The 27,695-nt window shown below is 51.3% G+C and overlaps 1 pseudogene; it reads left to right on the top strand.

The window, feature by feature from the left end:
- The window catches only part of LOC136570586 (uncharacterized), a 113,637-nt pseudogene that overhangs the window by 48,765 nt on the left and 37,177 nt on the right, over window positions 1–27,695 (top strand).

Below are 27,695 nucleotides of genomic sequence, written 5' to 3'. Positions count from 1 at the left end.
AGGCTTTTCCATGGGGGAATTGAGCTCTGCACTTTCATCTCCATGCCATTGCTTTCCTCTTCCAGCTTCCTTGTGGATGGAGATCTCTGGCTGGTGATGGAATACATGGATGGAGGAACTTTGCGGGACGTTGTCAGACAGACACGCATGGCTGAAGGAGAGATGGCAGCTGTCAGTCGGGAGGTGAGGGATCCTGCTTGTCACTCCCATGGCTGGGACATGATGGTCCTTCCAAACAGGGCGTGAGAACAGGAGTGGCTCCATGCTCAGGGCTTTGTTTCTGAGTTGTTTTCATGAGCTGGAGAAGAAAGAGCCTCTGCAGTGAACGGCCTGCCAGCATCACTGCACTTCTACTCTGTTCTTGTTCTCTCTCCTGCTGTTGTGGTACTCTCTGTGTGCTTTGGATTTGATTTGCTGTTCTCAGCTTTGCCTTGAACCGTTTGCCTGGAGCTTGTGTGCACTGCACTCCTGGCCTGTCACAGCAAAGCTGCTGCTGGCAGAATTCTGAGCTGTCCTTCTTGGTGTGATATATTCCGGCCCTTGATTTTTGCCCTTGTGTTTCTTGTTCTCTCTCAGTGTCTGCAGGGCCTGGATTTCCTCCATTCCAACCGGGTGATCCACAGGGATCTGAAGAGCTCCAACATCCTCCTGGGCATGGACGGCTCTGTCAGGCTGGGTGGGTGTTCCTGGCCAGGCACGGCGCTCCCGGGCTGCGGGGCTGGGGCTGCTTCCCAGGGAGGGCCAGAGCCCCACAAGGGCTGCTGGGGGCACTGCCCGGCCCCTGCTGCCAGCTGAGAGCGGCTGCCCCAGCAGAGAGCTCAGGAGAGGAGCAGGGGGCCAGCAGTGCCTTTGCTCTGGCCATGGCCCTTCCAGAGGGGCAGCAGTGGGAATCTAAAGCTCCAAGGGAATCAGTAAAAGCCACTGCAGGAAAGCTGAGGGTTTCTTGAAGGACCCAGTTCCATCTTTCCTTGGCTACAGCCCTGAGGGCTTTTCCAGCTGACTTCACTACTGCATTCTCAGACTGAGCATGGGGAATCTTTGTGCTTGGTTTCCTCATTGCAGCTGCCTTTGACAGGGTTTGTTTCTGTCCTCAGCTGATTTTGGCCTCTGCGCTCAGCTCAGCCCTGAGCAGGACCAGCGCAGCTCCATGGTGGGCACTGCTCACTGGATGGCCCCAGAAGTTGTGACCAGATCTCCTTATGGCCCCAAGGTGGACATCTGGTCCTTCGGCATTGTGACCATCGAGATGGTGGAAGGAGAACCTCCTTACTTCAGGGAAACGGCGGCCATGGTAAGAGGCAAATTCTCCAGGGGCTGCAGAGGCTGCGAGCACAGGGGGACCCTGCACTGGGAGCAGCAGCTGGAGGTTTCTGCACATGGGAAGGGAATTCCCAGAGGACTTGTGCCTCCACACAGACAAATGTTCTGCAGTCTCCAGCAACAATTTGCTTTGGGCTTTTCATTGTTGCAGCTCTTCTAGCTGAGAGGATGACCTGGAAATATGAAGCAAGTGCATCAGCTCTAATGTTATCTTGCAAGAAAACCCCACACCATCCCCAAATCCCAGCCCCAAACCCAACAAGATTTCTGCAGGAGTTTCTAAAAGACATTTTGCAAGATGATCTCCCCTGATTCTTCTCACTGGGAAACTTGTTGAAAACATGAAGATGATGGTTTAACATCCTCATAGTCTAACATATTTCTTTCCTAGTCCAAGCTACTTTTTCTGTGTCACCAAGCCTGAGCTTTCAGCATCACAAACCTCCTGTTTCTTGCCTGGCAGTTTCTGGGATGGGGCATCAGGAATGCATTTACTTGAGTGTCAGTGGCACTGCAGAGATGCGCTTGATGGAAGAATCCTCTGCAATAACACAGGCAGTCCACACTGAATCTGGAAAATGGCTTTTAAAGCTGGTGTCCATATTTGGAGAAGCAAAATGGGCTATTTCTGATGGAGGTTCCTACTAACAAAGCCCGCCAATGAAACTGGCTCTCAAGGCGAGATCATTTGGATGTTGCAGTGGCTGTGGCAGCCGCAGGGTTTGGGTTTTTTGCTTGGCATAGCAAAATGAGCTCTGAGCAGCATCTCTGGCAGGGAGGAAAGTGCCCCTGGCGCTGGGGCTGAGGCCCCGGGGTGGATGTGAGCCCGTGTGGGTGTGAAGGAAGCTGGCAGAGCGCTGAGTTTGCTTTCCCTGCAGGCTCGCGCTCTGATCCGGCAGAACGGGACCCCGCAGCTGCAGGAGCCCCGGCGCCTGTCGGCTCTGCTGCGGGACTTCCTCGAGTGCAGCCTGGAGCCGGACGAGGAGCGGCGCTGGGCTGCCCAGGAGCTGCTGCAGGTGAGAGCCAAGGGCTGCAGGGGAAGCAGCAGCGCCAGGGAGGGGTTTTCTTGTGGGGCCCCCTCCGATAGTCTCCAGTCTCGCTGCGTTCCACGCGCAGAGCGAGCAGAATCCTCGCCTGCTGTGGCCTGGCAGGCTCCTTTCGAGCTCATCTGGACCTGGTGCCCCACAGCGAGCAGGGACATCTTCAAGCAGCTCAGGGGGCTCAGGGCCCTGCCTCACCTGAGCTTGGATGTTTCCAGGCAGGAGGCACCTCCCACATCTCTGGGCACCTTCTGTCAGTGTTTCCCCACTCTCCCGGTTAAAAAATTCTTCCTTAGATCTAATCTGAGCCTGCTTCCCTCGATTTTCAAACCATTTCCCTGTCCCTCTCCTGGAACAGAGCCTGTGAGGAACTTGACTCTGGAAAGTAACAGTTCATTTCTTTATTTTTTATCCTTTGGACAGCACCCATTTTTATCATCAGCCAAGCCTCTCTCCAGCCTGGCACTTGTGATCACTGCAGCAAAGCAACTGAGGGAGCAGCAGAGGAGATGAAGTACTTGAGGACAGCTTCTTGTTACAGTAGTTAGGACAACTAGTTAGTCATGGTAGTAAGCACTGGTAGTTAATTATGGTAGTTAGCACTGGCAGTTAGTTAGGGTAGTTAGCATTGCTAGTTAGTTATGGTAGTTAGAGCAGCCTGTTTGTTATGGCAGTTTTTTGAATAAAAACTCTCTTAAACCTCAACTCCCTTGACGTGTCCCTTCCCACTCCCGCTGTGACTCAGCTGCCCGGAGCAATGTGAGGGGAGAGCGGGCCCAGCCTGGCCCAGAGCTGAGCCCCAGCAGAGCCCTGGCAGAGCCCAGAGCAGCCTCGGCACCTGCAGAGTCAGCCTGGAAGGAGGCGCTTGGAGCCTTCTCGGCTGCACCCGGTTCTTGGTTACAAACTGTGTGTGCTGGAAAATGCCACCGGCTCTGCAGGAGGGCAGAAGGGGCCTGGGGAAGGCCCAGGTGCTCCATGCAAGGGAAAAACCTGCCCTGGGTTTGTTATAAATAACTAGGTAGTGTTGGCTTTTGCTACTTTGACTTCTGCAAAATATTCTTAATCACAACAAATTTGATATAGTACAGTTTGTAATCACTTTTCACTGCTTTTGCTATAGTATAATTTGTCAGCTTTTTGTGGCCAATGCCCTGGCCCCTGTGTAGCTCATATCCTCAGAACATCATTTATGGATGATATTTTAGTTAGTGGACAGTGTGAAAAACATACTTTATAGTTTTGGCTTTTGCAAAATATTAAAGTGGATGCAATGTGTTGTGCATTAGAATGTTAACTTTTACAGATGTAGCTGTAGTTGGGAAATAAGAACTAATGCTTTTATTTTTGTAACTAACTGACAATAACAACTCAGAGATATTTGTGAAAGAGCTAATGTTCATTTAAAGTACTTGTGGAAATAGCTAAAAGCGTCTGCATGGTCAGACAACATCTAAGGAAGGGATGTGATGAGGACCCCTGCCACTGACCCTTCCACTGTCAATAACTGTCACCTGCTGAAACCACAGAACAGGGGCCCTTGTGAGGCAGTGACACACAACCCTCAAAACAGCAAACCACGATTCCTGCACGTGCTCTAAAAAGGCGACCTGGGGGTCAAACCAACCTAAAGAATTCCTGGAACATGTAAATGAGTTCAAGGAAATGTTTTAATATGTATAATCATTATGAATATGTATTTGAGGAAGAGGAGGGACAAAGGCAGATCGAGGCTGAACTGAGGGAGCCAGGCCATCGATCTCTGCCTGAATTCGCAGCCCCCACCTGTGGGATCATCACCCTCCCCATCGCGCCGGTGAATGGGGAGGGGGAGCTCGGCCCGGATATCCCGGGGGGTCCCTGGGTTGGGGTTTTTGGGGGGATGTTTGGAGAATGAAGAAGTCCAAGGCTGAGCAGAAAAGGCCCCTTGGGGGGACATCGGGGGGTGGCGGTGGCGGCTGCCGGCAGAGGCAGCCTGGAGGAGCAGAGCCCTGTGTGCCCCAGGAGCCCAAAGTGGGGAGCCCAGAGAGGGGGAGCGCCGCCATTGGCGGGAGCCTCGAGAGCCTGGAGAGGGGCAGGGGGGACTCCTTGGAGCCGCTGCAGCCCAGAGCAGAGAATGAGGGGAGAAGGGAGCCCGGGAGCCCAAACAGCCCCGGCATCCCGAAATGGGGAGAGCGAAGCGGGGGGAGCTTTTGGCATTGCTGGGACTGCCAGCAGCCTGGGCAGGGCGGGCACCGAGGAGTAGGGGGACCCCCAATCCAAGCGTGAGCCCAGCAGCTGGGACAGGGGGGAACCCCCGAACACCAGAGGGGAGGGACCAGGGCCAGGGAACTCCTGGGTGGCTTTTTCAGGGCTGAATCTTGGTGTTTGGGAGGTTTTTCTGGAGCCCAGATGGCCGGTGACTTGTAGAGATGGAGTCGGGCAGAGGGACCTTCAAACTCAACGTGTGTTGGGGAAGATGAAACAGGAAAGCCTTATAAATATGATTGTCTGGCAAAAGATTTTGACAATATAGAAAGTATAAGGAAGATTGAAATGAAAGCAAGCTTTGAGATACCTCAGTTAGTGAACAACTGGAAAACAATGGTGTGGCCCAACTGAAGGTAATCCCCTTTTGATGGAACAATTCCCTCTGCTTGCAGACAGATCCAAGGGTCAGAGCAGACCCTACTAGCTCAGCAGAAGGGGTCCAAAGAGGAGTTTTTAGCATTTAAAATGTAACACAGTATGGTGATGTAGTGATTCTTACAGGCTGTATGTAAATGCTCTAGGATTTGTATCTTGTACTAGATTGGTTAGTGAGAAATAGAATATTCAACACAGAAGAAGATTTATTGTATTGTAACGGGAACCTTACTCTCTTACGCTCTTCCCCTTTTACTGTCTTACCCTGTCACCCTCTCTACCCCTCTCTTCTCTCGGGCCTGCTCTGAGCTGTGCCTGGCAGCTCCAAGCAGGGCCCTGCCCCCAGGCCCTTTGCAATAAACCGCAAGTTCCAGGGCCTGGCTGCAGAGATCTCTCATCTCCGTCCGTCCCAACCGTCCTACCCCCCGACGCTCCTACAAACGCACTCATCCCTTGTTTTCCCCAAACCAGGATTTCCCATTGCCAACCCCAGGGAAGCTGCGAGGAAGAGGAAGATGCCCCAGGACACTGGGGCAGGTGAGGAGGAAGTCAGTGCCCCTTTCCCCTCTGTGCTGCTCCATCTCCCAGCCCAGCACAGCCCCTGGCTGCAGCTCAGCCCTGGGGGGGATCTCCTTGCCCTTGCCTGTGGCACGGAGGCAAATCCCATCCTGTCCTTGTACTTCCTCCCCCAGAGCAGGAGCTGAGCATGGAGAGCAGGGAGGACAAATGCCTGCAGCAGAACCTGGTGGCAGAGGCCGTTTTGAGCAGCTCCACGGCGCAGGAAGCCAACGGGGAGGAAAAGCCCCGGAGATGCCGCACGAGGACGGGCTGCAAACGCAGATGGCAGGGATGTGAGGGGGAAAGAACCAGCCTGGGCCGGGAAGGCGGCCGGAGATGGAGCCAGAGCTCGGAGCTGGTGCTCCATGACTGGGAGAAGCCCCATACATGCGTGGATTGTGGGAAGAGCTTCAGGTGGAACTGTGACCTGATTGTGCACCAGAGAACCCACACTGGGGAACGGCCCTACGAGTGTGGGGAGTGTGGGAAGAGCTTCAGCCAGAGCTCCAGCCTGATCAAGCACCAGAGGATCCACACTGGAGAAAGGCCGTACAAGTGTTCTGAGTGTGGGATGCACTTCAGCCAGAGGATCAGCCTGATCAGGCACCAGATGACCCACACTGGGGAGAGGCCCTACGAGTGTGATAAATGCAGGAAGAGGTTTCAGACCAGCTCCAATCTCCTCCTGCACTATTGGATTCACACGGAGGAGAGGCCCTTCCAAAGCCCTGAGTGTGGGAAGGGATTCAGGCAGAAGTCACCCTTGTCACCCACCGGCGCATCCACACTGGGGAGAGGCCCTACGAGTGTGATAAATGTAGTAGGAGGTTTCTGACCAGCTCCTCTCTCTTCCTGCACTATCGGATTCACACAGAGGAGAGGCCCTTTCACTGCCCCGACTGTGGGAAGGGATTCAGGCAGAACTCCCACCTCATCACCCACCAGCGCATCCACACAGGGGAGAGGCCCTATGAGTGTCCCCAGTGTGGGAAGAGCTTCTCACAGAGCTCTAACTTGACCAGACACCAACGGAGGCACCGGTAAGGGAAGCCCTGTGAGTGCCCCGAGTGCGGGCAGAGCTTCGTGTGCTGCTCCAGCTCCATCCCCCACTGGAGGAGGCACTTTGGGCACAGCCCTGGTCACTCACATTCCCTGTGATCCATGTTGGGAACACACCTGGCTGCTTCTCCTTTTGGTTTGGCCTTAATTTTCTTCTGCTTCACCTTCATCCTTTAAAAACACCCAAAAGTGGGTTAAATGAAGGAAATTGATTGAATATATCTGCAGTTCCATAATTTCTCAGTTGTTTTAGAGGGAATTTAGGATGTGGGGACACGTTCTGTGTGGAGTGCTGCTGTTGCTAAGAGGCGGGAATTTGATCTCAACCTTCTTGTGTTGCTAAGAACTCCTCCCCTGACCCAAACCCCAACTCCACCCTTGGGATACCCTATAAAAACTCCACAGCCCTTTTGCCCTGTCTTTGGGGGGTAAGAAATGGATTCCCAGAGGATCAGCCTTTTCCCACTGGATTCCCAGAAGATCAGCCATTTTGCCACAGGATTCCAAGAGGATCGACCTTCTTCACTGGATTCCCAGAGGATTCTGACTCTGTCACTGGTTTTTTTTTGTTTGTACTAATGCATTTGTATTTTGAATTTTTCCTAATAAAGAACTGTTATTTTTACTCCCATAACTTTGCCTGAGAGACCCTTAATTTCAAATTATTTTAATAGAATATATTAATAATATTCTTATTTCTATTATTATTATTATTATTATTATTATTATTATTATTACTAATCAAAGGGATGGCGTTTGCATTTTCCATTTCAGTGGAGGCTCCTGAAATGGGGAGACACCCCCAAGGACAGGCCATGTAAAATAGTTCCTGAAATATGTAAATGAGTTTCTCAACATGCATGAGGGTCTATGAATATGCAACAGGCTGATGTACTTAAAACCAGATTAATTAAGGGGTGTCCCCGAAAATAACTGGGGGGTCTTGGTAGCCATAACAACCTTTGCTCGATGGTCCTTGTCTCCCATGACATTAGCCTATTGTATATTCATAGACCCTCATGCATATCCATAAACTACTTTACATATTCCAGGAAGAAAATTGGCATCATCCTGTTTGGGGGTCCCACCCCCCTCCCAGCTCAGTTTTGGGATCCCGTACTCATCCCAGCTCAGCTGGGGGGCCCATTCCCCTCCCACCTCAATTTGGGGGTCCCATCCCCCTCCCAGCTCAATTTTGGGGTCCCAGCCCCCTCTTATCCCCATTCTCCCTCCCCTTTCCGATCGTTTCCTCAATTCCCTTCCCCGGGTTTGGTTTTGGGGGCTCCAGGCCCCTCCTGCTCCGTTTTGGGGTCCCGACCCCGTTTTGGATTATTTTGGGGTCCCCAGCCCATCCCCAGGGTCACCTTCCCCCCCTCCCCAAATTCCGCTCCTGGCAACTGATGAGTCATCAGCGAGACACGCTCTGATTGGCTGGAAATTACCCCGCGCCGTCTCTGATTATTGAACGCGGTGAGAGGCCTTGGTCTGTGCCTGGCAACTGATGAGTCAGAGTCGGCCCGGGCGCTGATTGGCTGAAAATCGCTGAGCGGGGCCAGTGCTCTGAGTTTCTGCCCAGCAACTGGATTGTCATCCGTGCTGCACGTTCTGATTGGTCAGTATCTGTTTTGGGGTGGGGATTAAGGAACTGGGGTTACTTGGGGTTTCTTTGGGTTTATTTGGCATTATTTATGGACTATTTGGGGTTTATCTTGGGTTTTACTTGGTTTATTTTTGTTTCTTTGGGCTTCTTTGGAATTAATTTGGTTTATTTGGAAGTATTTGGGTTTGTTTGGGCTTATTTGGAAATATTTAGGCTTATTTGGAAATATTGGGGGTTCTTGGGGTTTATGTTGATTTATATGGGGTTTTTTTAGGTGTATTTGAAATCATTTGGGATTTTTTTGGGTTAAATTTGGCTTTTTTTTTTTGGTTTTTTGTGGTTATTTGGATTTGTTTGGGGTTATTTGGGGGACTTTTACGTATTGTTTGGCATTTTTTGGGGTTTTTTTGTCGGGTTCGGCTGTCTGTCTCTGCCCGGATGAGTCTGGACTCTTCAGCTTTTCGATCTTCAGATTGTTTATTGTTTCTTATCTACAAAATTTTCTGTCTGCCCAACAGAGGTCTGATCTGCAAGGCAGCCAAGGGCACTCTGACCACCCACGAGGCGGTCATGTCTTTTTATACTAAAATCTTTGTACATGATATTTACCTTTATTTTCCAATACTTTTCACCCATGTTGGCAAGTGCACTTTCACCATAAACCAATCCCCAAGTGCCAACATCACCACAGGAGATGGAAGACAAGAAGAAGAAAGAAGGACGAGACACACCCTGATCCCTCCATCTTGTCTCCATAACCCCCCTGTACCAAAAACCTTAAAGTTTATATTTCACCCTCTAAATGTGTCCCTTTTACACCCTTCACTCTAAAGTGATTCTCATGTCCTCAAACTGCTGTCACTTCTGTGGATGGATCAAAATCAAGCCACCAAACACTCTTGGCAACATTCCAGGATTTCCGAGACCCCCAAGGGTTCTCCTGGCATCTCTGGACATCGGGAGCGATGTGCTGAGTTCCCACAAACTATTAGAATAGCTGCATGTAAAAAGACAGCACACAGGTGTGAAAGATTTGTACAAGGAAGCTCTGGCCCAGCGTTGGCCTGTCACCAAGGAAAGGTGTAAAACATGCGTATCAGCCTGTGAGCAATCGCAGACTGGAGACTGGAGAGACATCCTTTGGAAGATGACCCTCTGCATTTCAGAAAGGGTGAAGGCTTATGGGACGCGTGGCAGGTAGACTATATTGGACCCTTTAAGAAGTCAGGAGTTAAACACTTTGTGCTGGTAGGAGTAGAAATGTATCTGGGATGGTCCAGGCCAATGCTTTTAAAAGAGCTACAGGTGATAATACTGTTAAAGCATTGCAGGGATGGTTTGGAATTTTCCCAAAACCACAGGAAATTCAATCTGATAATGGGTCCCACTTCACTGCTAGAATTGTACAGGATTTGGCAAAAAATGAAGGAATTAAATGGACTTTTCACACTCCTTACTACCCTCAAGCTAACGGGATCGTGGAAAGGACCAATGGTCTTTTGGAATGACTTTTGAAACCAGAGGAGGGAAATTGGGATGTTCGGTTATGGGAAGCTGTGAAAAGTGTGAATGACAGATGGGGGGGTAAATGGGTGTCCCAAAATCACTGCCTTTTGCCCCATAGCTCCAAGATAATTGCCTCTCTAGGGAGACCAGATGATTTCAAGATTCCAGCACATTACCCTGGACAACCTGTTCTGGTGGACCTCCCTACTGTAGGGGAACTACCACTAGTGCTAAAAACCCCTCTGAATAAACATGCATGGGTAGCCTCTGATGCTCTAGGGAGAGAGCATTGGATAAATACACACTGGATAATTCCATCATTCTAACTTTTTCTGTCCCTTAGTGGCAGGATTCTGTCGTGTTTACTTTTACAGAAGAACACTGAGGGTCATGAGGATCATCTGAACCATGATAACACTGGTGATACTTTTCTGCATCCTACCACAATTCCATGGACAGAATCCTGCTGAGTGGTCGTGGTCTGAAGCTACCATCCATCACACTAATGTTCTAGGATCATATCCCCAGTGTCACCACCTGAACCTAGAGCCTATAGTGCTGCATGACTCTGAGATATATCGCCCAAGTGAGTGGGGATGGGATCAGAAGGACTGGACTAGAACCCTAACTGGAACAATTGGTGAGTCGATTGTGGTAGCGTGCAGAAAAGTGGAAGGATCTCTCTATGAGAAAGCCACCTCCATTGCAGGTGCTGGAAATTTTTTAGAACCAGCTGGAAAAAACTATTTGCACATCCCTACAACAGAACTGTGTCCTACGACAAAGTGGGAGTGTACCAAACAAATTCCCCTCACTCTGTGCTGCCGGCAGGAGTACGTTGGTAACTACACTTTAGGCCCCAGAACCAACAATGCAATTACAAAGGATTGTAGAAATGAGTCTACTGCTTGCTGGCATAATTTTACTTTAGCCAAACCAACTTATGTGACATGCCGTTGGCAAAATAACTTGACAAATCCATAAAGTTTAAAAGGCCTGGTTTACAAATTTAAGATAAACACTATAACAAAGTCCACATTGAGTACAGTAGTCACACCCCAGTGGGTAGAAAGGACTGAGAGCACCCTTAGTCAACTTGATACTGAATGGCCTTGGTCCCAGGCTTTTGTTCATTTTTCCAGATCCATGGGAAACGTGAGGGATTTAAACCTATCAACTGTCATTATGCATGAAAATCAGATATACACTAGGCAGGAATGGGAAAACCAAAAAACCTGGCAGCTTCAAGGGATAGTGGGGAAAAAAATTAGTATAGGATCCAAATGATTAACGGAACTACCCATAGTAAAACAATCTCAATCGGTGTTTTGACAGATCAAACAAATAAGCATGAAAAGGTTTGTACGCACCCAAGCTTACAGGATTGTTGGCACAATTTTACATTGGCACAAACCATAGAAGTGGTTTGACTTTGGTCCAAAAAATGAAGGCCTGTAGGGCCTACATTTTAAGTTTATAGTAAATGCTATAGCCCAACTTGTTACAATTTACACCACCACCACTCCAGCCCAACCACCGCTTATGCTTAGCCCAAGAATTTTTGAAAATGGACCAGATATAATTAGGAAAACAGGACAACAACAAATACTGTTCAATCCAGCATGGTCTCTTAAACAAGTCAAATTGCTGATGCAAAATAATGTCTCAGAAATTCAGCCGGCCTGTTCGCCTTTTTTGCAAACTTCCTTTGAGGGTTGGATGACCTGGTTGCAAAAGCGGAACTCTTTTAAAAGACGGACGCTAAGAGACATAACCGGTGTTGTGGGAACAGGATTGGGAATTCTAAAGAGTATTGATTCAGAAGTATTAATGAATAAAATTGGCTGCTACAACTAGAGATTTGACCAAATTACAACAACCACTGCAGTCATTGGCTTTAGGAACACACCAGTGGCTGCTATCAAACATTTTGCCAAATTGGGAAAAGATAAATGTAAATGACCACAAATTGGTAATTGATACACTCGGTGCTACACAAAACAACATTTCTTTGGCTCTCAGCTGTATCCAGGCACAATTGTGGATGCAGTCAGTTGCTGCCTCAATTATAAGAGAAGGTGAAGAAGGCACTTTTCCTACTGAAATTGGGAAAATAATCTGGGACAGTGCCACTGATTTTGAAAGAGAATTCCAATCCTGGTGGAACTTAGTGAATTTAACTTACAATCCCATTACAAACACAGCCATGGCTTTTGTGTTAACCATACGTAATGCCTCAGTGCATTTGATATTTCCTATGATTGCATTAGGGCTGAATGATGATGGAGCTGTTCTCTATCCTTATGAGCATCAGGAATGGGCCCGTCAAATGGGTGAGAAATGGCAAAATGTTAATTTAGAATCTTGTCTTGTCCGAGAACAACAAGGGCTCATCTGTGAAAGCAATGCAATCATAGCTCAAGACATTTTTTCAGACACAGAGCAAAATATCTGTCATTTTGAAATTCATCCTAATGAGGCTTCTGAAACAGTCCTTGTATATATAGGCAACAGGTGTGCATGCTTCAGAACTGCTTGTGATTTGGTATTAGTAGAGAATGTTGTAGTAGATACTAAAAATTATTCAAATGTTTGTGCTTGTAACTTTACCAAGATTACAGGATGTGATTTCTTTTATGAAGCTCCAGTTACCTCTCACTACCTATTGCAATCCAACTACACACTGATTCACAAACTGATGCCTACTCCTATCAGGATGAACCTCACTTTGGTAAGACAACTGCTGCTCCATCAACCCTTGGTAGAAATCCTCAAAAAGATAAAGAAAAACGGACAGAAGACCTGGTGACTGTTCATCATAATGTGAGACAGATACACTGTGTTATGGAGAGGGTAAAGAAAGATGCCGAGCACAGGTGGTGGGATACCCTCTTTGGGTGGTCACCTACTGCCACGAGTGTCCTGAACAGTGTGTGTCAACCCATCGTTACCCTTTTGATTCTAATTGTGCTTGGTTTTATCTTGTCATCAGCCCCATTCGTTATGAATTGGAGGATGATGAAACGGCTGACAAGATTGATGTCTATAGTCAATGCACACAACTTGGCTGATGTCCTCTACACTGTGGACATCCCCAAGTCAATTGGCACAAGGCAATTACGAATTAAGCATTTGCGTTTTAAAGCAATCCTTGATTCCCATTTATGATTTTGTGAGAATTACTTTCAATTTTTAGTGAATTGTTTTAGAAAATAATTTTAAAGTTAATGCTTATATTATGATTTGTTCATTGTTTTGCTTTTGATTATTTGTTATTTGTTTCAACCATTTGAAAATTGTTACAAAAATAATACTATTTTAATTAATTAACTATTAGAGTTAATTCCCAATATTGCCGGATGGAACGTGCCTGGGGTCGTCTGGCCTTGCTGCTGGACCAAAGGTGGCAGCTGTGGTGGTCTCACCCCAGAGACACCCCTGGCTAGCTGGGTATTGAAGCTGGCGCTTGGGACAAGTCCAGGCAAGCAGGAACTCAGGTTTACCTCTGGTGGAAAGACTTTAGGCGATGGTGAAGGTAAAAGGAGACGGGTCCTGCTGGAGGTTTTGATCCAGAGCTTTATTCCTAAGTCACAGACCTCTGAATGTTGCAACAGCTCCAACAGAACTCAGAACCACGTGGTCGCTGTGTATTTTAAGCCCGGGGAGAGGGGGAGGGAAGGGGTAGGTATGGCACCAACCAGGTGGGAGGGGGGAAGTCTCAGGGGACAAGTGACACCTGGATAGCCCAATGTTGCCAGGGCTGAGAAGCATCTTTTGAACTTTGCCAATCAGATGATGCCCTTGCTGGAATGTTAAGCTTGACGGACAGCACTTAGCAAGGGGGCAAGGGGGAGGGGAAGGGAGAGGTTGTTGGCACACCTGAGGGAGGAACTGGGATAGCTGAAACAGAGTATTACATCACACTGCAACAATTAAGCATTTTGAAAATTGTTATGAAAATAATACTGTTATAATCGATATTAATTATGTTTGTTTATTGTCTCCCTTTCCCCCCTCTTTTTCCTATCCTTTCTTTTCCTCCTTTTTCTCTTTCTCTCTCTTTCTTCTCTCTGTCATACTGTCCCTATTTTTCCGGGTTATACTACCAACGTACGGCCAGTCCTGAAGACTCATCAATGATACTCCAGAGCGCTGCTGATAAAGATCCCTCAAGACAATTGTGAGTCACGGGGTCGTGTGAGAGTCTGTCTGAAATATCCCTCATCTGCCTCACGATCGTCATTGCGGGGGGCACTGAAAAACAGACCCCTCCTGTCTGAAGTTTCTGATCCTGTAGGGGAAAGTCATATGCCTGAGACCTGAGAGTGTTGCTCAATTATTGTTTTCACAGGTGCATTTGCTATATGCTACCCTGAGCTCAAAGGGCATTTTGCCCTTTTGCACAATAGCTCTGGAATTCTCCCCGCCTCTCGGCCTGGCTGAACTTCTCCTAGGCTTTAGGGTGGTTCCCCCCAAAGAAGATGCCTCTCGCTCGTTCATAACCACCATGACAGACAAACCGAGATGTAAGAAGCCTCTTCATCAAGAGACCGAGACATGAAATCCCCATGTGAGAAGGCCCCCTCTCACCTTCTTCCAGAGACTGGGACTGAAACCCCCAACCCGGGAGAGGTGTGCAGTGGCGGGGGAAGGAAAGCTGCCCAAAGCAAGATGGATGTTGCAGGTGCAGGCAGTCAACCACGAAAACAATGGCTCTCACCTACTGCCAAACATGGACTGTGTGTACCCCTTTCCAAACACCATTCTTTCCCCCTGAAGATACAGTAAACTACCTTTGATTTGGTTGCAAAATCCATCCCCCCTTCCCCCATCAAAAAAGAGTGTAATTGGGGTCCAGATGAACTGCACCTCTGAGATCTCCCTGGACGCGGCCTGGTGAACTCCATGGGCTGGACATGGAGGGACTTGGCAGTTTGACGTTTGGTAGCTATATACCCATTCTTTTTCCTCCCTCTTTTCCCTTATTTTTTCCTTTTTTCCCTGATTCCTTCCCAAGGCATTTTTGCTGTGGTTATTTCAATAAAGGTGCATTTGTTTTGATTGTCACTGCAAACCCCCTTGTACCATGTCAGTTCTTTTGCACCCTGAGATCAATCCACGAACCATCACGAAACCCATTCATAAGGACGGATCGTGACACACCCAAGCTGCGTCCCCGGCATCCGCCCGCCTCTCCCAGCCCCAGAGCCCCCTTTCCGTGACCCAGGGACCCCCTGAACCCCCTTTTCTGCCTTTCCCAGCTCCCAGACCCCACTTCCCTGAACAATGGAGACTCCTGGACCCCTTTTCTGGGCTCAGGGACCCCCTGGATCCCCCAGCCCGCCTCTCACAGTCCCTTCCTGGAACCTTGGACCCTTCCCGGCTCTCCCGGTTCTGCTTCCCGGCTCTCGGACGCCCCCAGACCGCCCAATCTCTGCGTGCCCCCAGTTCTCCACCCCCTGTGCGTCCTGCGGGGGGGTCCTGGCAGGTCCCGGGGGGGTTCAGGGGAATTCCCAGGGTTTGCTCTGTCCCCTCTCCCTCCCCGCGCTGCCCCGGTCACTTTCGCGTCTCCCAAGCTGCGGCACCGGGACCCGCCCGGGGACCGGGGACTGCCCCGGCACCGGGACCCCCCTGAACCGCAATTCCTGGGCATGGGGACCCCCGAACTTCCATTTCCGGGCGAACCCCCCTTCCTGGGCACAGAGACCGCCTTGAACGTTCATTTCGGGGCACTGGGAGCATCCCTGTACCCCCTTCCCCAGCCCCAATAACCCCTGCACCCCCTTATCTGGAGCCTGGAACCCCCTGAACCCCAAATCCCGGGCATGGAAACCCCCCTGAACCCCCATTTATGGGCACCGGGACCCCACTGCATCCCCTTATACAGCACTGGGAGTCCTTGACCCCCCCATTCTGCTGCACCAGGACCCCCGTGCACCCCCATATCCAGGACTGGAACCCTCCCAAACCCTCCATTCTCAGGCACAGGCACCCCCCTGCACCCCCTTATCCGGCACCAAAGCCCCCCTGCACCCCCTTTCCTGGCCCTCCCCCATCTCAGACACCCCAGCCCCCGCTTTTCCTTGGGCGGGGCCAGGGCTGTGGGCGGGGCCGCAGCGGAGCAGCGCCATGGCTCCAGCGCTGGCTCTGGGGCTGCTCCTGGGGCTCCTGGGGGACCCGGGGGGCGCGACCAAAGGTGAGTGGGAACCCCGAAACGGGGAAACTCCTGAAGTTCCATTTCCGGCCACCGGAAATGCCCTAGACTTCCATTCCTGGGCAGGGGAACCCCCCTGTACCCCAATTTTGAGTCTACTGACCCCTCTCAACCCCCTTCGCCAGACCCGGAACCCCATTCCTGGACAGGAAAACCCTCCCGAACCGCCATTCCCAGGCATCAGAATCCACTGAGCCCCCATTCCTGGGCGCCCATGTCCGGGCACCGAGACCCCCCTGTACCCTCTTCCCCGGCACCGGGACCTGCTCGTCCTGCGGGGGGAGGTGTCTCAGGATGTCCAGGAGGGTCCCTGGGGGGATTCTGGGCCCCAGGACCCCCCTGAATTTTCAGTTCTGGGCACTGGGACCCCCCTGCACCCCCTTATCCAGTACCAATTCCCCCCTGCAACCCCTTTCCCATCCATCCTGCCTTCCCCAGTCCCCAGACCCCTCTTTTCCTTGATCCTGAGACCCCTGGACTTCCATTCCTTCTTTTCTCAGTCCCCAGCCCCCCCATTTCTCTGCATCAAGGACCCCCAGATTCCTATTCCCAGGTCTCCCCACCCTGTGACCCCTCATTCCTTGGCACTGGGGACCCCTGGATCCCCTTTCCTGGGCATATGCATCCCCTGGAACCCCCATGCCACTTTCCCAGTCCCTGTACCTCCTCTCCCCCTTTCCATAACCCTGGAACCCCCTGAGCCCCCATTCCTAGACACCAGGACCCCCTGCAGGCCCTTTCCTGTCCATCCCACCTCTCCCACCCTGCACACCCTTTCCTTGGCCCCAGGATCCCCAAACCCCTTCCCAGCTCTCCCAGTTCCCCTTTCATTGATCCATGATCTCCTCAATCCCCCCAAATCTCCGTGTCCCCCCAGTTCTCCACTCCCTGCGTTACCTGCACGTGGTGGTGTCAGAGCCCAGCCCGGGGATCCCCCAGTTCATGTCCATTGGGTACCTGGATGGGATCCCCTTCGTGCACTACGACAGCGAGCGGGGCCGGAAAGTGCCGCTGATGCAGTGGATAAAGGATGGAGTCAAGCCAGAATATTGGATATGGGGACCCAGACCAATGTGAGGAACCAGCACAGTGATGTCAGGAACCTGAAGATACTGCGTGAGCGGTACAACCAGAGCGGCGATGAGTGAGGGGAGCTGTGGGACTGGAATGGGGATCCATAGGGCTGGAATGGGATCTGTAGGGCTGGGATCCATGGGGCTGGGATGGGATCTGTGGGGCTTGAATGGGAACTGTAGGGCTGGGGATTGGATCCATGGGGCTGGAATGGGATCTATAGGTCTCAGATGTGGATTCACAGGGCTCTAAGTGGCTGAAATGGGGATCCATTAGGTTGGAATGGGATATTTTGTGATCCACGGGTTGGGATATGGATCCATGGGGCTGGGATGAGATCCATGGGGCTGGGTTGGGATCCATGGCGTTGGGATGGGATCTGTGGGGCTGGAATGGGAACTGTAGGGCTGAGATGGGGATCGATGGGGCTGAGATGGGGATCCATTAGACTGGGATGGGATAGCTTGTCATTCATGGAGCTGGGATGGGATCTGTGCACTTGGGTTGGAATCCATGGGGCTGGGATGGGAACTGTAGATCCCCAGTGTGGATTCACAGGACTCCAAGGGACTGAAATGGGGATCCATTAAGCTGGGATGGGATATTTTGTGATCCATGGGTTGGGATATGGATCCATGGGGCTGGGATGGGATCTGTTGAGCTGGGATGGGATCCATGGGGCTGGGATATGAATCCATGGGGCTGGGATGGGATCTGTGGGGCTGGAATGGGATCTGTGGGACTTGGGTACAGATCTATGGGGCTGGGATGGGATCTGTAGATCTTGGATGTGGATTCACAGGGCTCCAAGGGGCTGAAAATGGAGATCCATTAGACTGGGACAGGATAGCTTGTGATCCATAGGGCTGGAATGGGATCTATGGGGCTGGAATGGGAACTGTAGGGCTGAGATGGGGATCCATGGGGTTAGGATGGGGATCCGTGGGGCTGGGATGGGATCTATGGGGCTGGAGTGGGGTCTGTAGGGCTGGGGTGAGCATCCATGGGGCTGGAATGGGATCTATAGGTGTCAGATGTGGATTCATAGGGCTCCAAGGGGCTGCAATGGGGATCCATTAGACTGGGATGGAATATCTTGTGATCCATGGGGCTGGGATTGGATCCATGGGGCTGGGATCTGTGGAGCTGGGATGGGATCTGTTGGGTTGACTTCCATGGGGTTGGGATGTGGATCCATGGGGCTCCAAGGGGCTGGGATGAGGCTCTGTGGGTCTCCATCAGACTCTGCGGCTCCAAAGGGCTGGAATGGGGCTCTGTGGGGCTGGGACACAATTCCAGGGGTCTCTGTGGGTACAATCCCCCCAGGTCTCCACACAAGGTTGAGGTCTCCACACAAGGTTGACAGTTTATGGCTGTGACTTCCTGTCCAATGGGAGTGTCCGTGGATCCCACCAGATTGGCTACGATGGGTGGGATCATATCTCCTTTGACCTGGGATTCAGGAGATTCGTGCCGGCCGACGGCGCTGCTGAGATCACCAGGAGACGCTGGGAACAGGAATTGAACGGGGTTGAGATGTGGACAAATTATCTGAACCACATCTGCCCAAAATGGCTCCAGAGGCACATCAGATATGGGCAGAAGGAGCTGGAGTGCAAAGGTGGGAGCAGAATTCCTGTGAGGGATTTGGGAATGGAGGACTTGGGAACACAGTATTTCCAGTGGGAATTCTATGGTCAGATCTCATCCCAATCCCATTCCACTGGGAATTCCATGGTCAGATCTCACCCCGATCCCATTCCACTGGGAATTCCATGGGCAGATGTCTGTCTCATGCTATTCCAGTGGGAATTCCATAGGTAGAACTCACCCCAGTCCCGTTCCAATGGGATGTCCCTCACCATTCCATGGATGTCCCTCACCATTATCCCATTCCAGAGCCCCCTGATGTCCATGTGTCCGGAAGAGAGGAACACAGGACGCTGATCCTGTCCTGCCACGTGTACGGATTCTACCCCAACACAATCGCAGTCAGCTGGATGAAGGGGGGTGAAACCTTGGATCAGGAGACGGAGTGGGGCGGGATCGTTCCCAACAGCGATGGCACCTTCCACACCTGGGCCAGGATCGAGGCGCTGCCGGAGGAGCGGGAGCAGTACCGGTGCAGGGTGGAGCATCCCGGAATGCCAGCGCCCAGGATCTTCGCTTGGGGTGAGGCTGGGAATGTGGGGATTGGGAATTTGGAATTCCTAAATGGGGATTCCCCTCCCCCTCCTCACTATCCCATCTCTCCGTGGTGGTCGCTGTGTCTGTCATCGCTGCCATCCTCATCCTCATCGTTGTCCTCATCAGATTCGGCGTCTGGAAGCTCCAATCTGGTAACACACGGGATGGGGGTCGGGAAGGGACACGGATCCACCCAGCACCGTTCTGGGAATCCTGTGCCACTGATGCTGATCCCACTTTGTTTCCACAGGGAGGAGGGACAGGAATGGATACAACCCGGCAGCCGGTGAGTTCCAATGGCGGATCCAGCTCTGGATCCCCTCTGTGCGGATCCCAGGATGGATCCTGGGGTTAATCCCAGTGTGTGATCCATGCTGGAATCTCATGGATCTTCTCTCTCTGCAGGAAAAGACATGGGAATGAATGGCTCCACTGCAGATACAGCATGGGATCAGGGTGGGATTCCAGAGGGAGATTGGGGCAGGATGGACAGACTGGGATTGGGGAGGGATTTTGGATCAGGGCAGGGGTCTAGAGTGGGATCAGGTGGAATTGTAAAGTGGGATTGGAGCTGGATTCTGGAGCAGTATCAGAAGGGATGGATGGAGCAGGATTGGGGCAGGAGTGATGGAGTGGGATCAGGGAGGGATTCCAGTGCAGGATTGGGTAGAATGGATGGAGCAGGATCAGGTGGGATCGATGGAGCAGGATTGGGGCAGGACTGGGGCAGGATCAAGTGGGATAGATGGATGGAGCAGGATTGGGGTGGGGTCAGGTAGGATTCTGGAGCAGCTCCCTCTCCCAAGGGGCTCCAGCCAGGTCCATCCTGTGGAATGGGGACAGGGACAGGGTGACACTGTGACCCTCTCTCATCTGGTAGTAATCACTACCTGAGGGATCCATGGGGCTGGATCCGGCTCCTTCCCTCTTCCTGGGAAAGCTGAGAGCTGCCAGCAGAGCTCATCCCACTGCTCCCACCCACCTCACAGCTCTTGGTAACAGATCCATTTCCCCTTTTCCATGTCCCAGTGTTTTAAAGCCAATAACCACAAATATTCACAATGCTTCAGTTCTGGTGTGAAATTATCCTGCTTGGGGCAATAAATTCTGCTTGGGGCAATGTCCTGGATTGTCAAGCAAATTGTATTCTATTTGCCATCTGTATGGCAGTTGTCTTCTGTTAAGTAGGCAGTTTTCCTTATCTCTTCCACAACTGGGGAGACATCCATTGATAACAGGCTATTGAATGTCACTGCACAACTGATAAGAACTACAGCATCCCAGTGTGAGATGCTCCACCCAGAGGGGAGAGCCAAGCATTCCTACCTGGATATAATCTTGCATTTCTGGAACACCAGCATGGCTTCCTCCACTGGATTTCCCAGAGGAAACAGCTGCTCTCTTCCCCTAGATCTTCAGAGGAAGACTACACTCTTCTACAGGATCCCTGCTCCAACAGAACCCACCTGACACTCTAGGAGGGCTGCAGCCACGATTCCAATTGGACTGCTACCAATACCCTGACCCACAGGGTGTCAGGTTGTGTTCTGACTCTGTCAGTGTTGTTTTAGTTTATTGCATTGTTTATTTTATCCTTTTATTTTCTTCCCTACTAAAGAACTGTTATCCCTGCTCCCATATTTTTTGCCTGAGGGCCCCTTAATTTAAAATTTATAGCAATTTGGAAGGAGGGGGTTTACATTCTCCATTTCAGGGGAGGCTCCTGCCTTCCTTAGGAGACTCCTGTCTTTCCAAACCAAGACAGATTTTGGTGCTTAACGTGAGGCTCAAGGGCACAGAAATAAAAAGGAAATAACAGTTCTTGAGTAATCTAATTTTTGTACGCTGCTACAGAAACCTTGTTAAGCTGTCATCATGTGGTCCAGCTTACCTTGGTTTGGGTGGTGTGGTAGGCTAGGGACAGGCGTTCGGAAGATTTCGGGCTGTGACGGAAAATTACAGGAATCCTTCTGCCCCTCTCCCCATAGATAAGGATCACCCTTGGAATGTAGCCAAACGTGTAGCCCCCCTAACCTATGCATGCCAGTAACTTTCCACTCCATACTAACCCTAGAAAGAATAGCCAAACCCCTGTCTGACGTAGAGAAACCCCTTAGTCCATAAATACCCTCGAGACCCCTCAATAAACGCCTTTAACCGTCCACCACATTGGTGTCAGCGTCCGTTATTGGCCCCGAGGGATCCCAAGGAGGGGATCGCCGTGCTGGACTCCGAAACCAGGTCACCGCGGCCTTCACAAGAAGGCAACATAGTGGTGCCGAAACCCGGGATCAACGAGTCCGGGCGACGGGGGAACTCCTGGCCAGGGGACAGCGTCCACAGTGCGGGAACGACTGTGGCGAAACAGGGGGACGCCCCAAAGAATCGCGATTCGTATGGAAGCAATAGTGAAGGTCGTAAGTTTGATACATATGCAATGGGGAATCAAATGTGAGCTCAAGAATTTTAATCTCGCATTGACGAGACTCTTGGAGCTTGGGGTCATTGCTCGACCCATAGATATATTGCACTCTGAAGTGTGGCAGAAATGTACTGTCGCGCTAGCAGAGGACACAAAAGCCACAGGCAGCAGCAAAAGCTTGAAAGCGTGGGGGAAGGCAGAAGCCGCCCTACGCAAAGCATTAGAAGAACAGGAGGCGTGGAACACTGCGCGCTCCTGTCTGTTAATCACGCCACAGCGGGGGGAGGGGGCAATAACGGAAAAGCACCCAGCTGGTGGCTATAACACTTCACACGAACAAGGGACCAGAACAAACAGTAGCAATTTACCCCTACATTTTGCAAAACTCTCCGCCACTAATAGGGAGGGACGTCCTTGCTATGCTAGGAGTCAAGATTACAAATTTATCATAGGGGCCACTGCTGTACACCCTCAGCTGCCAATCAAATTGACTTGGAAATCGTCAGATCCTATTTGGAGGGAGCAGTGGCCTTTGTCAGAGCCTCGAGTGGCAGCTTTGCTGGAACTGGTCAACCGCGAACTGCAAAAGGGTCACATAGAACCCTCCACCAGTCCGTGGAACACCCCTGTGTTTGTAATCCCCAAAAGGTCCGGAGAGGGTTATCGTCTCGTCCACAACCTGAGAGAAGTGAACAAGATGATTCAACCCATGGGCCCAGTCCAGACACTGCTACCCATGAATTCAGCTATCCCTGAAGGACAGCCGTGCGCAGTGCTGGACATCAAAGACTGCTTCTTCTCGATACCCCTGCATCCGGACGACAGAGAACGCTTTGCCTTTTCCGTGGCATTTCCGAACGGTAATCAGCCTAACCTCCGTTTCCAGTGGAGGGTGCTTCCACAAGGCCTAGTGGACAGTCCTGTTATCTGCCAGATCACCGTGGACAGAGCACTGATGCCAGTCCGACATTCCTACCCTGCCACAACCATCATCCAATACATGGACGACATCCTGGTCGCTGCACCATCGACGAGCCAGGTGGACCACCTGGTGTCTACAATCACAGAAACCCTCCGGGCCAACGGCTTCGAGATCGCAAGCGCAAAGGTCAAGAGAGGACCCTGCATGACCTTCCTAGGAGTGGGAATCACGAGTTCCTACGTGACTCCTCCCAAGGTAAAGATCAACCGGGATATCAAGACACTTCACGATGTGCAACGCCTGGTGGGATCGTTGCAGTGGGTCCGCAACGTCGTCCTGATCCCCCCCGAGGTCATGGACCCTTTATATGACCTCCTGAAGGGACAACACCCCTGGGAACCCAAGGAACTGACACCACAAGCGGCGAGCTCCCTCGATTTCATCGACCAGCAGATGTCCACTAGCACGCTAGCCAGGTGGAACCCGGCCATGCCCCTGGACTTATACGTTCACTTCACACCAAAGGGCGGAGTGGGAGCACTAGCACAAGGACCTTCCGAAAAATCCCGACCGATCCAATGGGTAGTTCTCGGGAGACCTGCTCGTGCATTCTCCCCGGGAATCGAATGCGTCGCCAACCTCATCAGAAAAGGCAGGAAACTGGCCTTGAGACACCTAGGAACTGAGCCAACGAGAATACACCTTCCCTTTCGCAAGCAACCGTCTGTGGAGTCACCCGCAATTTCAGAACACCTAGCCCTTGCTCTCACCGGCTTCGGAGGAGAAATCTCCTACTCTGCAAAACCACCCTGGACTCAGCTGCTGACCATCGTCGACATAGACATACCACTAAAGGTCAAGGACCGACCGCAGCCAGGACCAACGGTCTTCACGGACGCTTCCTCCACGACTTCTACTGCGACGGCAGTGTGGCAGGCAGGGGAGCAATGGCATTGCATCAAAGCGTGTGACCCCACACTGTCAGTGCAGCAACTGGAAGCAGCAGCAGTGGTCTTAGCGTGTGGACTTTTCAAAGATGAGCACCTCAATATAGTAACGGACTCTATATTCGTGGCGAGGCTTTGCCTAGCCATGGCAGGACCAGGTGTGTCAACATCTACAGCAGCCCTAATGCTGGAAGAAGCGCTCTCCTCACGACAGGGCACCGTGTCCATCATTCACGCCAACAGCCACGACCCGATCAAAGGTTACTTCCAGATAGGCAACGACAAGGCGGACGCCGCAGCAAAAGGCGTATGGACGTTGCAGGAAGCTCGTCAGCTGCATGAATCACTCCATATCGGGGCCAAGGCCCTGGCGAAGAGGTGTGGGATTTCTACAGCAGACGCAAGACATGTGGTGGCGACCTGTCCTTACTGCCAGAAATCACCCCTGTGGACCAGTAGAGTCAACCCGAGAGGTCTCAAGCCTTCACAAATCTGGCAGTCAGACTTCACCTTGTGTCAACTGCTGAAGCCCCGAGCGTGGCTTGCTGTGACGGTGGACACTTTCAGCGGAATGATCGTGGCCACACAGCACCCCAAAACTAACTCTAAAGCCACAATTCAGCACTGGCTGACGGCCATGGCGTGGCTTGGCATCCCCAAACAGATCAAAACTGACAACGGTTCCAATTTCACCTCCAAACCAGTACAAGAATTCGCCTCGAAATGGGGCATCACATTAGTACAGGGTATCCCGTACAACAGTACCGGGCAGGCCATAGTCGAGCGGGCGAATCAAACCCTGAAAACCAGGCTGGAGGTGTTGGCAAAAGCAGAGGGTTTTGCCAATTCTATTCCCCCGGGAGATCAGGCACACATACTAGCAACCGCCTTGCTAGCACTGAATCAATTCCCTAGGGGGGATGAAACAAACAGCCCCATCCAGAAACACTGGGCCACCAAGGCGTTAGAGGAAGGCCCACAGGTTGCAATTAGAAATGAGCTAGGCGAATGGGAACAGGGCTGGAGGTTGATGCTCACGGGACGAGGGTACGCGGCTGTCAAAAAGGACGGCGAAATTAGGTGGTGTCCGCTTAGGTCGATCAAGCCCGACCTTCACACTGGGCGGGACAAGATTGATGAGAATTGTGAGTTTCTATTTACAGGACATGCTTATGGGTCGTCCCCGGGATGCGTATGTTCCCCTCCCAGAGGAAAGTGACAGTCCACCGAGCCGCCGGACAGCACCCGAGAGACCCGCACGGGCGAGACCCAAGCTACAACGGTGTTTCTGTGTGATTATGCTATTGGGGCTTGTTGCCAGAGGACAAGCCGGCCCAGACCACTACCCTCACCAGCCCTTCAGGTGGGTCATGCAGCATCTTGATGGTGACAAGATGCTCAGAGACATCACCACGCCAAACGCCCCGTCCTTCGTGCTTAGCATCACCAGCCTGTTTCCGGAACAGCCAAAGGTAGACCCCCATTCTTCACACGCCACACACATGTACCTAACTTACTGGTGCCCAGCATCAAACCCAGGAAAAAGTTATTGCAATCGCCCAGGGTGGGGATACTGTGGGCACTGGGGCTGCGAAACAATAGTTACAGACGCCAGGCCATCAGGACCTGGGTGGGACCCACAAGAGCCCGACAGATTCCTACAGTTCACCTGGGCACCCGCAGGTTGCAAAACACCCATCTTCCTTCAGGGAAGTTTCTATCGAAACCACCATAAAGTCCCCAAATTCCGGAAATGCACTCACTATAACATGACAGTCTTGCAGCCAAATCACCCTAGCTGGGCCGTGGGCAAAACGTGGACGGTAGTCCTTCAAGGGTCAGGAAAATGGGTGAATGTGCGAATTACCAGACTCCAACCGTCAGCACCCAGAGCAGTTGGGCCCAACAAAGTAATCAAAAACACACAGAAAGGGAGGAACATGACCTACCCCAAACCCTTGCCCACAAGGGTCACCGAGGTCCCGACTGGCGATGAGGAAGCCTTCCAGATAGGCCGCTCAGCCAGGTTGGACCCGGACCCAATCCTTCGCATGTTAGAAGCTACCTTTCTATCCCTGAATGAATCTAACCCTAACCTAACCGACTCCTGCTGGCTTTGTTACGATGTTAAACCCCCCTTTTACGAAGGAATCGCTTTAGATACCCCCTTCAGCTATTCCACAGCCGATGCCCCTCGCCAGTGCAGATGGGACACACCCCGCAAAGGAATTACCCTGAGTCAAGTCACAGGTCAAGGCAGATGCTTTGGCAATGCAACCCTAGCTAAGCGGAAAGGCGACGTCTGCACCGAAGTAGTTGAGCCCGACAGGAAGAATAATAAGGGGGTAGTCCCATCCGCATCTGGAATGTGGGTTTGCCAGAGATCTGGAGTGAGTCCCTGCGTGTCTCTTGCCAAATTCGATAACTCTAACGACTTTTGTGTCCAAGTTCTGATCATCCCTAGGATCCTGTATCACTCAGACGAGGAGGTGTACCACCTTCTCGAGGAAAACAGCCGGCTCCACAAGAGAGAGATATTAACAGGTATAACTATCGCAATGCTGCTCGGCCTAGGAGCGGCTGGAACAGCAACAGGTGTCTCAGCCCTAGCAACTCAACACCAAGGACTGTCTCAGCTGCAGATGACCATCGATGAGGACCTGCAGAGGATCGAGAAATCCATTTCCTTTCTAGAAAAGTCAGTCTCCTCGCTCTCAGAAGTGGTCCTGCAGAACAGGCGAGGACTGGATCTCCTGTTCATGCAGCAAGGGGGCCTGTGTGCTGCCTTGAAAGAGGAATGTTGTTTCTACGCTGACCACACAGGAGTCGTTAGAGACTCCATGGCAGAACTCCGAAACAGACTGGCTCAGAGACAGAAAGACAGGGAAGCCCAACAGGGCTGGTTCGAATCCTGGTACAATCAATCACCATGGTTAACCACCCTGATGTCTACCCTAATAGGTCCATTGGCAATGCTGCTTTTAGCTATTACCTTCGGGCCATGCCTGCTGAACAAGCTAGTCTCATTTGTTCAGGCCCGCCTAGAATGGACTAACATCCTGTTCGTGGGACAGCAACAGTTACTGTGAATTCAACAGAGAACACTGCCAGTCACGAGAGACTTGCCTGGCAGAAACTTACTCAGGTTTCCCAAGACCCTTTTCCCTAGTCAGATCTCAACCTCCTACCTCATTTCAGTGCCTATGTATAAGACTACCTCGTTCATTTGTGAAAGAGGGGGGGGAAGTGTGGTAGGCTAGGGACAGGCGTTCGGAAGATTTCGGGCTGTGACGGAAAATTACAGGAATCCTTCTGCCCCTCTCCCCATAGATAAGGATCACCCTTGGAATGTAGCCAAACGTGTAGCCCCCCTAACCTATGCATGCCAGTAACTTTCCACTCCATACTAACCCTAGAAAGAATAGCCAAACCCCTGTCTGACGTAGAGAAACCCCTTAGTCCATAAATACCCTCGAGACCCCTCAATAAACGCCTTTAACCGTCCACCACATTGGTGTCAGCGTCCGTTATTGGCCCCGAGGGATCCCAAGGAGGGGATCGCCGTGCTGGACTCCGAAACCAGGTCATCGCGGCCTTCACAAGAAGGCAACAGGGTGGCATGTGGTTGTGGCTACATTTCTCCCATTTGCAGGCCCTTATCTAAACATGGGTCCTATAACCAAGGCTACTGTGGCTGTTATCCAGTTTGTTTTATGGGTGAATAAGGGGAGGAATTCATGGATTTTTAACTTCCTCTGGAAAGCAGGCACATGGATTCACAGCTATCACACACTAACTGTATGTTTTTGGGGTTACTTTAATATTAGCACCTGCTGTGAGGAAATGACACCAGGGGAAATCTTCTCCCAACCCTTTAGCCATCTCTTTGGGTCTGCTCTACCAGTTTTTGAAGGGTTCAGATCCACTCTAAATACTAATGATATCATACAGTGGCTGGTGTTGCTGGAAGGCTTGTTCTGTTTAGCATTTAGAGATAAGAGAAGATTAACTTGGATAACCACCCTGACACCTACCCCAAAGACAAGGGATGCTGCCCCAGAGCCTGACCCTGCCCCACAGCCCACCTCAGCTATAAACTATCCAGATTGGATGGGGGTTCTGGTGAAGGAGATAAACGAGGTGAGCCAAATGCTGAAGGAGCACATTTCCCAAGCTCGTGAGAAGCCCTCCCAGTGCCTCGAAGAGGGAGAGTCTAATAGTGCA

This window comes from Molothrus aeneus, unplaced genomic scaffold (genome assembly GCF_037042795.1).
Source record: "Molothrus aeneus isolate 106 unplaced genomic scaffold, BPBGC_Maene_1.0 scaffold_35, whole genome shotgun sequence".
Classification (NCBI taxonomy): domain Eukaryota; kingdom Metazoa; phylum Chordata; class Aves; order Passeriformes; family Icteridae; genus Molothrus; species Molothrus aeneus.
Note: the sequence above shows the minus strand (reverse complement) of the source record. Positions and strands in the feature narration are given on the sequence as shown.